Source organism: Bos grunniens, chromosome 3 (assembly GCF_055505025.1).
Source record: "Bos grunniens cultivar Pamir isolate PY7600 chromosome 3, Bosgru_T2T1.0, whole genome shotgun sequence".
Taxonomy (NCBI): Eukaryota; Metazoa; Chordata; class Mammalia; order Artiodactyla; family Bovidae; genus Bos; species Bos grunniens.
The window spans coordinates 78804630-78816695 of NC_141167.1; positions in this window are offsets into that span (position 1 = coordinate 78804630).

Genomic DNA, 12066 nt, shown 5'->3' on the forward strand with positions numbered 1-12066 from the left:
CTTTGGTTGTTTCTAAGGCATTTTTAACACTGGCTTTAAGAAATTTGATTGTGATACACCTTTATATCACTTTCTTTATGGTTTCTTTTGTGTTTGAGATTTGTTCAGATTCTTGGATTTATGACTCTATCAGTTCAGTTCAGTTCAGTTCAGCCGCTCAGTCATGTCTGACTCTTTGTGAACTCATGAATTGTAGCACGCCAGGCCTCCCTGTCCATCACCAACTCCCAGAGTTCACTCAGACTCACGTCCATCGAGTCGGTGATGCCAGCCAGCCATCTCATCCTCTGTTGTCCCCTTCTCCTCTTGCCCCCAACCCTCCCAGCATCAGAGTCTTTTCTAATGAGTCAACTCTTCGAATGAGGTGGCCAAAGTACTGGAGTTTCAGCTTTAGCATCATTCCTTCCAAAGAACACCGAGGGCTGATCCCCTTTAGAATGGACTGGTTGGATCTCCTTGCAGTCCAAGGGACTCTCAAGAGTCTTCTCCAACACCACAGTTCAAAAGCATCAATTCTTAGGTGCTCAGCTGTCTTCACAGTCCAACTCTCACATGCATACATGACCACAGGAAAAACCATAGCCTTGACTAGACGAACCTTTGTTGGCAAAGTAATGTCTCTGCTTTTGAATATGCTATCTAGGTTGGTCATAACTTTCCTTCCAAGGAGTAAGCATCTTTTAATTTGATTTTGGAGCCCAAAAAATAAAGTCTGACGCTGTTTCCACTGTTTCCCCATCTATTTCCCATGAAGTGATGGCACCAGATGCCATGATCTTAGTTTTCTCAATGTTGAGCTTTAAGCCAACTTTTTCACTCTCCTCTTTCACCTTCATCAAGAGGCTCTTTAGTTCCTCTTTGCTTTCTGCCATAAGGGTGGTGTCATCTGCATATCTGAGGTTATTGATATTTCTCCCGGCAATCTTGATCCCAGCTTGCGCTTCTTCCAGTCCAGCGTTTCTCATGATGTACTCTGCGTATAAGTTAAATAAGCAGGGTGACAATATACAGCCTTGACGTACTCCTTTTCCTATTTGGAACCAGTCTGTTGTTCCATGTCCAGTTCTAACTGTTGCTTCCTGACCTGCATATAGGTTTCTCAAGGCAGGTCAGGTGGTCTGGTATTCCCGTCTCTTGAAAAATTTTCCACAGTTTATTGTGATCCACACAGTCAAAGAGTTTTCATTAAATTTGGATAAAATTCAATCATTGTTTCTTCAAAATTTTATTCTGTACCACACAGCCCTTCCCTTTCATAAACCCCAATACAGGTACAAAAAAGTGCTTGGCATTGTCCCATAGCTCACTGATGCTTTGCCTATTTGTTCTATTCTTTTTTAAAATTTGTTTTTCATTTTTAATAGTTTCAATTGCTATGTTTTTAATTTTACTAGCCTTTTCTTTTACATTGTTTAATCTGCTATTAACCACATTCTGTGTGTGTGTATTTAAATCATAGACATTGTAATTTTCATGGCTAGTAGCTCTGCTTGTGCCTTTACTTATTGTGCTCAAATTTCCTTCACCTTCTTGAATGTAAGGATATCATTATAACTTTTAATGTTTTTGTTGCTAATTCTATCATATGTGTCATTTCTGGGTCTGTTTCTGTTGATTGACTCATCTCCTCAATATGAGTGATATTTGTCATCTGCTTTTTTGTGACCTTTAATTTTTATTAGATTCAAGACATTATGAATTTTACCTTGCTTGGTGCTGAATATATTCACATTCTTATAACTGTTCTTGAGCTTTTTTCCCTAGGTGATTGCTAAGTTATTTGGAGAAATGTTGACACTTTTTAGGATTTTGTTTTTAAGTATTGTTATGAGGGACTGAAGCAACCTTTAGTCAAGGGCTAATTTTATCACTAAATCAAAACTCTTCTGAGTATTCTACCTGATACCCAGTGACTTACAAGTTTTTCCCACTCTTGTTGGAGGTAGCACAAACTATTCTTTGTCCTGTGGAATTCCAACAATCATTCCCCTTCCTCTTACTGGGTGGTTCTTCTCCCAGATTTGGGTAGTTTCCTTATATAGGAAACCTCCATAGCCCAGTTTGAGGAAGATTTCCAGAGCTCTCTCCTTTCTGGCACTCTGTCCTGCACACCCTACTGCCGGGAGCCGGCATATTGCATATTGAGTGCAGCACTTTCCACAGCATCTCCTTTCAGGATCTGGAATAGCTCAACTGGAATTCTATCACTGCTGGGAGCCAGTGAGGAACTCCGCCCATGACAAAGATCATGAGGAAGGAGGCTCGGCATACGCAAAGGCGGGATCGAGCCTCAGGAGTCCCCCTGAAAATTCTTGAGCATCTACCCCCAAAACCAGAGTCTGCCTACTTTCTGCTTTGTGCTTTCACCTACACATCTGACTTTACGGGGGGCTGTCCCCCACTACCTCTCTCTGAAAAAAGAGTTAGCTTACAGCTCCAGTTAATAATTCCTGGGTGTGACAGTGTTTAACCTACAAACTCCTTTGGAAATCCTCTAACCTGCCTGAATAGGTTTTTCTGGCCACATGTGATTGTTCAGAGCCTCCCAACTGTGAGAGGCAGGAGATGTTCTAAACTGTCTAAATACAGATTCCTTTGAGTAGTTAAAAGATTGATTAGAAATTGTATTGGTGAAGGGTTTTTCACTTATTGGGCCAATGTTTGCTGCTAAGTCTCCATACTCCTTACCTACTGTGTCCTTGGCAGTGTATTGATTGATATAATGGGTGTATAGAAATGTAAGTAGTAGCCTCAATGTTTGTAACCTTGGACCCTTGAGTTAATTCTTTTCTTGATTGAGCCCACCTCACCTTTGCCCTATAGGAATGCAGCTTTGTCCAATGCTTTTTTGGAGGCTGGTGCCTGACTTTGGAATAATCACCTTTAGAGAAAGATAAGTTTCTTAAAATGTTAACAGGCCTCCTGGCCAGAAGATGATGTAATTCACCTGAACTTTTGCATATGATAAGTTTGAAAGCCTGGCTTCGATTAGGACCAGGAACTGCTGTCCTTGCATGACTCCACCCCTTCCCCCATTATCCTCTATGCACAACTTAAGGTATAAAAACTACTTTGGAAAATAAAGTGCGGGCCTTGTTCACTGAAACTTGGTCTCCCCATGTCGCTCTCTCTCAAATTCTGGCTGAGTCTCCATCTGGAGCGTGGAACCCGCCATGCTTGCTAATTATGCCTGGGCTTCTAAGATCCGACCGGGGAGGCCTCAGTGTCTCCTCTCCTTCGGGAGAACGGAAGGATGCCTGCGGCCTACATAAGTGGTGCAAACTTCTTGTCTTGAAGTTTTATTGGTCTCCCGCGTAAACCAAGCTACTCAGCCTCTTTTCTCCACTGAATTTTCCTACTGAGCTATCCTCACCCTATTACTCTTTATATCTTTGATAAAATATTTAAATAAATAGGTCGCCGACGCCGTCCCCGCTTCGAATACCCTGGATCAGCGGGGGCTGGTCCCCGGCAGGTGGCGCCCGAACAGGGACAATTCGAAGGTAGGTCCCCAACCCTTTCCCCCAGTGTTGAATTTTAGGGACGGATAGGACCCCAGTCAGGGTGCTGCGGACCCCCCTGTAGGATAGACAGGGTGAGTAGGAGTTGGAAGTGTTGAAAGTGTTAAAAAGTTAGAGTTAGAGAGAAAAAACGGTTTCTGACGTTAAAAGGCCAAAGAAAAGCCTGATCTTTTGAAAGCTAAAAGCTTTATCTTCTATTATACTTAATTTTCTGACATGCGTAACACTGAAACTAAGAATGGCAACTCTTTACTTGTATAAGTACTTGAAACTGTTAAAGAGGCTACTGTTAATTTAGATACTTGGGTGAAAGTAAAAAACAACTAAAAACTTATCCTATAAATATGATTAAAAATGTTCTGGACCCTCGTCATGAGGCTGTGGGATAGCCTATGGGAGAGGCTATAGCGGTGGATGGTAGTGGGTCTCCACCTTCTGCGCAGATCATATTTTCTGCCATTGACGAAGAAAAGGAGGGAGACTGTGCTCTACCTCCCGAGGAGTGAGAGGGCTTACAGGACGCTGCGGCCGGGCGCCCTGGCGAGCCCCCTCCCCCTCTACACAAACCTTTAAAAATTTATCCAACAATTTCTGATTTAAGGCGACTACCCCACCTCCGCTTGCACCTCCCAGGGCCTAAGAATTCCCCAGTTTACATCCAAAGTCTCCCAGAGCATTGCCTAAGGCTGAAAAAGATAAAAACTTCTTTTAAACAAAGGAGCCTTTAAAAAATACACAATATACAGAGCCTGCTCCTTGCAGAAAACCCCTTCACGGGGGCCTCACCCAAGCAAAAAAAAAAAAAAAAAGAGAGAGAGAAAAAAATAAAAAGAAAAAAGAAAAAAAAGTGAAAAAGAAAAAGAAAAAAGGAAAGGAAATAGAGAAAGATCTAAAGATAGAGAAAAAGCTAAAGAGTGAAAAGGAGAGAGGAACAGAGAAAGAAGGAATCAGGGAACGCAGCAAGATTGAGAAAGGAAGAAAGGAAGTTAGAAAAAGAGATACAGAGAGAAAGAGAGGGAGGAGGGAAGAAAAAGAGAGAAAGAGGGTAAAGGGAAAGAAACTAAGGAAAGAGAAGGGTAGCGAAAAAGGAAGGGGGAGAGAAAAGTGAGAGAGGCAGGAAGAGAAGGAGAGAGAGAGAGAGAGAGACAGTAAGAGACGCTGTGACCAGGCACCCTGGCGAGCTCCCTCCCCCTCTGCGCAAACCTTAAAAAAAAAAAAAAAAAAACTTATCCACCACTTTCTGATTTAAGGCCATCACTGCCGCCTCCGTTTGCGCCTTCCAGGGCCCAAGAGTTCCCCACTTTGCCCCCAAAGCCTCTCAAAGTGTTGCCTAAGCCTGAGGAAGATAAAAAGTTTTTTCAACAGTGGAGCTTTTAAAACAGACTGCATGCACAATATGTAGAGCATGCTCCTTGGAGAAAACCCCCTCAGGGGGGTCTCACCTAGGCTCAGAAAAAAGCTGACCTGTAAGGGGATTTAGCAACAATATTAACCCCTGACTTGCCGGTTGCTCCGATTCCAGTGGGAGTGGCTGGCCCCCTGCCTGAGGGCATTGTAGGACTTGTGCTAGGGCGTAGTTCGCTTTCTTTTCAAGGAACTTCGGTGGTGCATGATGTAATAGATTCTGATTATATTGAGAAATTAAAGTTTTAATCTCATCACCTACTAAAACTATGCAAATTAATAAATCTTAAAGAGTAACACAGCTTTTGCTTTTTACCTTAGTATCAGACAAGAAAAAACCTTGACTTCTCAGGCTAGGAGCCACAGAACATTTGGATTTAGTGATCTAGCCTTTTGGGTGCAGGAAATTACAGCTCCAAGGCCTTTAAAAGATCTTTTAATTCAAGAAAATAAAATGTCAGGGCTATTAGACACAGGAACAGACGTCTCTTAACATTGCTGGGAAAGACTGACCCAGCTCCTGGCCAACGCATACTACTGAAAATGAGTTGGTGAGATTAGAGAAAGTGGTATGCGGGGTGGGAATGCTGTAGAGAAAAAGGTGAGGGAGCGTTTAAAACCTTGAAAAATAGTGAGTTCCCCGTTGCTGGAAGTATTCAAGTGAAGATTAGATGGTTGCTTGTCATCTAAAAAGCTATAGACCAGATTTAGGTTACAAAACGATAACTGGAGAAGCTTATAAAGATGTTGTGCCACACTTGTTTAATTGCTTCTCATATTTAGGTCTGCCAAAAGTTTTAAAAACTGATAATGCCCCTTTGAAGCTGCGGAGAGATTGTTTACTAACTGTAAATGATTTCCAAAAATTATTAGGGGACATTAATTGGATACGCCCTCATTTAAAACTGACTACTGCAGATTTAAAGCCTTTATTTGATTGCTTAAAAAGCGATACTAATTCCAGTTCTAAGAGAAAGTTGACTAATAAGACAGACGGCTCTTGTTAAAGTAGATGAGACTTTAAATGATCAGTTAATTAGGATTAATATTACCAAAAGATGAGATTAAATTATTCTTGCCATAAAACATACACCTACAGGGTGATTGTGACAAAAAGGCCCATTGGTTCCATCTACCAGTGACCCCAAGAAAAATAGTTTTATCTTATCCTAACTTGGTGGCACAATTTATAAAAGGAGGAAAAAAGAAGTGTGGAACTTTTTAGAAAAGAAGTAGCAAATATAGTAATTCCATTCAATAAGGATCAACTGCAAGTCTTTTACAAAATAGTGATGATTGGCAAGTTGCCCTGATAGATTTCAGAGGTCAAATTTTGTTTCATTTGCCCTCAAGCCCCCACAGTAGTTAAAAGTTCAAAAATGTTAGATTGGCAGTTTGAGGATATCTGTGGAACTTTCCAACCCTATGTAGTTCCTATGCTCCCCTTTACCCTATGGGGGAGGGACATGCTGTCTCAAATAGGAAATCCTCAGAGAAGGGTTTTCTCAATTTCTTAGTTATCAACAGGCGGTACAATTAACAATACTTTATATGTTGTTATAAATACATAATATAAATATATTTGCCTAATTACAGTTTGCCTAATTAGGTATGGGTATAAATAAAATATAATAAAGGTATACCTAATTCTATTTATAGATCTATACTTAATTTGTATATAAATTAATATGTATACTATATATGCATATTATATATATACTGTATAATTAAATGTATATTGCAGTAATATGTGTGTGGCTGATATTAATTGGTATGGATTGATGTGCTGTGATATATGTTCTATATACTGTATAATTATATATATGTGACATGTACTAATGCAGTACATTGGTTTGTGTTGGTTGGTATTAGCTGTGTACATGTTATATTGCTGTAATATATATTAATTAACATATTAATTATAAAGATTAATTCAAGTATATTGATTATGTCAGTATGTTTATACTTGTTGCCATATATAAATACATATAAATACATTTTGCATTTAGGTATATCTGTATACCAAAATGAGATAAGGAGGTTATACATTTATTATTTAGATTTATAGAGACCTAAACTAAACGTTAGACCTAAATTAACCTAAATTTATGTTGTTAGACCTAAATTAACCTAAATTTATGTTGTTAAAATGTAAATTTTAAAAATTTAAAAAATTAAATTGACAACTGCTTGACAATTCCTTTGCCATAAAACCCCCATAGGTGTAATTGGGGTAACCAGACAAAAAATTGGTTTTATAGCAAAACGGCCCCCTAGAGTGGGTCCATCTTCCAGCTCAAACTAAAAAAGTAGCGGCTTCTTATCCAGGATTGACAGCTACTTTGATATTAAAGGAAAAAAGCGGAACATTGGATTATTTGGTAAAGAGCCATCAGAAATTGTAATCCCATATAATAAGGAACAACTTGGTGCTCTTCTAATGTTTGATGAAAATTGGCAGATTGCTATAGGAAACTATTTTGGTCAAAATTTTGCATCATTTACCCTCGCATGTTTTGCTGAATTTTATATCCAGACATCCAGTTATTTTTCCCGTCAGATGTAAACAGTCTCTTATTCCAAAAGCTCAGATAGCCTTTACTGACGGGCAGCAAACGGTAAAGCCTCCATAGTTACTAAAAATCACCAAAAGGTTTTAGAAACACAGAAAACTTCAGCTAAAAGAGCTGAAATAACAGCAGTCATAGGGGCTTTTCCTATGTTTGCAGATGAGGAATTTAACCTTTATTCTGATTCTCAGTCTATTGTCAGGTTGTTTCAACATCAACTGACAACCAACTAATCTCAAAAATATACAAGCAACTCCTACAGTTCAACTCCAGAAAAATAAATGGCCCAATCAAAAAATGGGCCAAAGAACTAAATAGACATTTCTCCAAAGAGGACATACAGATGGCTAACAAACACATGAAAAGATGCTCAACATCACTCATTATCAGAGAACTGCAAATCAAAACCACTATGAGGTACCATTTCACACCAGTCAGAATGGCTGCGATCCAAAAGTCTACAAATAATAAATGCTGGAGAGGGTGTGGAGAAAAGGGAACCCTCTTACACTGTTGGTGGGAATGCAAACTAGTACAGCCACTATGGAGAACAGTGTGGAGATTCCTTAAAAAACTGGAAATAGAACTGCCTTATGATCCAGCAATCCCCTGCTGGGCATACACACTGAGGAAACCAGAAGGGAAAGAGACACGTGTACCCCAATGTTCATTGTAGCACTGTTTATAATAGCCAGGACATGGAAGCAACCTAGATGTCCATCAGCAGATGAATGGATAAGAAAGCAGTGGTACATATACACAATGGAGTATTACTCAGCCATTAAAAAGAATACATTTGAATCAGTTCTAATGAGGTGGATGAAACTGGAGCCTATTATACAGAGTGAAATAAGCCAGAAGGAAAAACACCAATACAGTATACTAACGCATATATATGGAATTTAGAAAGTTGGTAACAATAAACCTGTGTACTAGACAGCAAAAGAGACACTGATGTATAGAACAGCCTTATGGACTCTGTGGGAGAGGCAGAGGGTGGGAAGATATGGGAGAATGGCATTGAAACATGTAAAATATCATGTATGAAACCAGATGCCAGTCCAGGTTCGATGCACGATACTGGATGCTTGGGGCTTGTGCACTGGGACGAGCCAGAGGGATGGTATGGGGAGGGAGGAGGGAGGATGGTTCAGGATGGGGAACACATGTATACCTGTGGTGGATTCATTTTGATATTTGGCAAAACTAATACAATTATGTAAAGTTTAAAAATAAAAAAAAAAATAAAAAAAAAAGAACACACACAAAAATACTACCTTTTTATAATGTTAAAAAAAAAAATTAAAAAAATAAAACTGCGGTTTTGCCTGAAAATAAAACTACCATATTTCATTTGTTAACTAAATTACAGGAACAAATTTGGAAAAGAAATAAAATATTTTTCACTGGACACATTTGGGCTCATTCCGGATTGCCCGGCCCTTAAAATGCCTTTAATGATTTGGCTGACTTGTTAACCAGAAATACAGTGGCTACTGTGATTGAGGAGGCCAGAGCCTCTCACTTACTTTATCATCAATATGCTACTGCTTTAAGATATCAATTCCAAATTCCCAGAGAGACTGCTCGAGAGATTGTGCGTTCTTGCCTACACTGCCCCACTGTTTATAATAGTCTACCTATGGGAGTTAATGTACTCTGGCAAATGGATGTAACTCATGTCTCTTCATTTGGAAAACTGTCCTTTGTTCATGTAACTGTAGATACCTTTTCTCACGTTATTATTGCAACTGCTCGTACCAGAGAGGCAGTTAAAGATGTGATACAACATCTCTTTACTTGTTTTTCATATTTGGGCCTGCCAAAAGCTCTGAAAACTGACAATGCTCCTGCTTACACTTCTAAGTCTTTTCAGGAATTTTGTATAAAGTTTCAAATTAAACATAATACTGTCATCCCTTATAATCTCCCCAGGGACAGGCCATTGTTGAAAGAACGCATCAAACATTAAAAATCCAAATTCAAAAACTAAAAGAAGGGGAGTTTAAGTATAGCTCTCCCCATCAAATCTTGCAACATGCTCTTTTTGTAATAAATATTCTAAATACTGATCTGGATGGAACTACTGCAATGCTTCGTCATTGGTGCCTGGAGCAATTAAATGCAAAACCATTAGTCAAATGGAAGGACTTCCTGTCAGGACAATGGAAGGGACAATAATGACCCATTATTAGCTAGCGGTCGAGGATGTGCTTGTATTTTTCCACAGGATGCAGATTTTCCAATTTACATACGGGACAGGCTGATTCGCCATGTTGCAGTCCCCCAGACATCCAGTTCCCCCATTGCTTCGATCACAAAAGAGGAGCCGGCCCGCCGGAAGGGGAGGCAAGATAAACATCGAGATCCCAGCGAGACTGACGGGGCTGCTGCAGCAAGAACTCCAACCAGAAAATAATTCTACTTACTCTGTTTTGGCTCGTCTACCCTCTCCTTATGTTTTTCTCTTTACCAATGATTCTGGAAAACTTAATGTACATGTGACTTTCACTGGTGGACCCAATGTAGTGACTTATGAACAATGCATGCTCTCATCTTGTTTAAACCCTCAGTATAATGTCTGCTCCTTTGTAGTGATACAACGTCCACCTTATCTTATGATGTAACCACTTATTGATATAACTATAGTCTTGCTGTATTACAACAATTTCAGGACCCTACCAACCCTGGCCTCTTTCAACTTCCAAGTCATTCTCCGTAGTTTCAGGAGGTCACTAGGCTCTGCCTGGGTTTCCTCTCTCCTGCAGTTGTAGCCTGGAAACTTTCTCCAGGCAGTAAGTCTGGGCAATTAGAAGACATACTTCATTTGTTTCCACTCTCACAGATATCACTATCTTTTGCAACCTCCTGTCCAATGACTAAAAATCATTGTTTCATATATTTTCTCTGGGTTTGTCATTTTTTTTTTCAACTGTAATGGTAAATCTAACCTCTTATCTTGGCCAAAAGTAGAAGTCTGAACTCACTTTTAATCAAAGCGTACTGCTAGAAATGAGTGTCCCTGGTGGCTCAGTTGTAAAGAATCCATCTGCCAATGCAGGAGATGCAGCTTCAATCCTTGGGTTGGAAAGATTCTCCTAAAAAGGAAATGGCAACCCACTCCAGTCTTCCTGCCTGGGAAATCCCATGGGCAGAGGAACTTGGGGGGGCTACAGACCATAGGGTAGCAAAAGAGTCAGATACAACTTAGCTACAAAACAACTGCTAGAAACACCTTCTAGAAACGATTTCTCTATTTGTTATGGGAATGTTTTTATATTTTATATTTCTTTGCTCCAAATTATAAGGACCCATATGAAAAACTAATTTTAGAATATAATGCAGGAAAACATTTACCTGAAAAAATTATTTTTATTCTAAATCATGACTAAGGAGATTAATATAAAAGACCCACTTTTCTTTCTTCATTGATCAACTAAGAGCTTCTTAGTCAAATTGATACCTTAACTGTAGCATCTGTGTTGTATTTTATGGACTATTTTGTTTGAGTGCTATTTCCACCTTGGTTACATCTATACTAGTTTGTGTTTTCTTCTGGCTTTTGTGCCTTTTACTTACATTTGTGTTTTATTATTCTATTAAACACTTTCCCATAAGTTGCCTCAAATAGTTTATGGAAAGACCAGAATACAAAGAAGTAAGCCAAAAATTAAAATAATAGGCTTATATGTGGTACCTTGGAAGCATAAGCATGAACAACGTGGTCTAGATGAATTCTTTATATTAACTTTTCTCCATTTGAGAATAAGACTCAATGAGTTGGTGAACAGGATAAATGAGGTTGGAAAAAGAGACAAGAAATCTCCAGAGCTTAAGTGCTGTCCACTGAGGAGGGTTCTAGATCAATTGTCATTGTGTAGACCAGTGATATTTGGGGTACTAGAAAGAAGGTGGATGTCTCAGGTTGTGGTTTGGAGAGTGATAATTAGAGCTGAAGGAAAGGCTTATTTTTTTCACAGTTTTTGCAAAGAAAGAACTCTGATCTTCTGTGTTTGATAATACATGTTGTGATACTTGTGTGTGTGTGATGATCTAACCAGAGCCTGTGGGTATATAAATGTGTCTATCAAAATATATAAGCTTCAAAGAGGGCCAGTAACATTACATAACTTTGAGTCTCTTTGATAAGGATTTAAATAGATCGTTATGCGAGGGATATAATGTTTTATTAAAATGATTTTTCTGAGCAAACACAATGTAGGCAATCTTATGGTGAGAATGAAGACGTGCCATAAATCATGAAGGTGGCATGTAAAGAACTGAAGTTTGAAAAAACTGAACTTGGGAGTTTTTCTCCTTAATGTTGTATATAGAACACTAGTATTTACAATGCATGCTTCTCTGTAGAACTGCTTAATATTGATCAATACAAAATATTTATTTTTATTTATACTGTAATTATTTACCATTATGGTGATAAATTTTAACTACTCTTTGTTGAGTGGATTCTGAGACAAGAGTGTTATAACTTGCTTAGAATAAGAGCTGAGAGCAATAGAGCAATATCAAGGCATTATTCATGTTAGGTTGAACTATATGAACTTGCCAGT